The sequence below is a fragment of the Calidris pugnax genome, unplaced genomic scaffold (assembly GCF_001431845.1).
Source record: "Calidris pugnax isolate Ruff unplaced genomic scaffold, ASM143184v1 scaffold15, whole genome shotgun sequence".
NCBI classification, from domain to species: domain Eukaryota; kingdom Metazoa; phylum Chordata; class Aves; order Charadriiformes; family Scolopacidae; genus Calidris; species Calidris pugnax.
The window spans coordinates 7049927-7051355 of NW_015090774.1; positions in this window are offsets into that span (position 1 = coordinate 7049927).

The window sequence follows — 1429 nt, forward strand, 5'->3', positions numbered from 1 at the left end:
GGCAGTGATATCCGCCGGGGGGGTCAGTCAGAGCAAGCGCCTGAGGGGAATATAAATATATATATATATATAAATATATATAATTTACCGCATGCTGTCACCGAAATCGCAGGAACTATTCCTACCGGAACAGGACAGCCCCACTCCCAGTTAGAAGGAAGGGGCTCCCTGCCGCCGCTGGAGCCGTTCACCCTCCGCCCTCATTTCCCCTTTTTCCATCCCGCTCCCGGACACCCATCCCTTTTTCCATCCCCGTCCCCCACCGCCCCCTGGCCCCGGGCAGGTGGGCAAGATGGGGGTGCAAACTCGCCTTCAGAGCCCCTGGGGCCAGCAGCCAGGCTGAGAGTGGGAGGCAGGCGGGGTGAGGGAGCTTCAGCCCAGCTGAAGATGTGATCGCAGCCCTGGGTCACGTCCCACGAGGCAGCTCATGTGACTGGCGGACACCTGAACGCCAAGGTACCATCCGCAGGTGATACAGCCAACACACACATCGTCCTAAAATACTTTGCAAAGAGATTCAGTTACATGTCAAAAATAAATCAATTTTCCCCAAAAGAGTAAAGGCGAAGAACTTCACTCAATAAATAATCAGGGCTGTAAGGAACAAACGCAGCCCACACACCCCAAACACTACTTTTTTTTTTACAGGAGGTCAATTCCGAGGCAGAAGCAGAAATGCTTCCTTGCCTGAGAAAGGAGGGAGGGAGAAAAACCCTCACCTCCAGCCTTGCACAATCAGCTACCAGAGCTCGAGCCGAGCACATGAGAGTGAAAACACGTTGGCACGGCCTGCCGAGGGTGGGAGGGCAGGAACAGGAGGACAAAAGCATGTCTCATCTCGGTGTGGAGTGCCTAACCTGCACCCTGCTGCCTCCGCCCGGAGCGGGGAGGCAGGAACTGGGAGAAGAGCGGGATGCTAGGTGGCCTCCCTCGGCCCCAGACCCAGAGCCCAGACTGCACCATCCCATCTTACAGTTCTGCAGCCAGGGATCCAACCTACTGGTCTGGCAGGACAGCCTGTTTGAGTCATTTGATTTAAAAAAAAATAAATAAATATTAGAACAAATGGAAAATTTATGGAATGCAGTGTCAGAACCTGGTCACTTAAGCTCAAAATTCACCGAGCGAGAACAGTTCAGCTGCAGTAAATGGCAATTCCTATCACGCCACACAACATCTCCGCTTGGCAGGGTTCGTGGCAGCCCGGGAAGACACGCTCAGCTCCGAGCCAGGACGGACATTCCTCGAGAGTGTCGGGTCACCCCTGAGGTCGTCAGCGAGGAAGCGTGTAGCCGCTTGGACTGTAGCTGCTTGTGTTGGAACCAAAGAGACTTGTTTTCATTGCTGCCAGTTCATGAGCACAAATGTTCACCCGAAAAGACGGAAGGAGCAAGCCAAACAAGGGACTTGCATAATGGCATTGTATTAA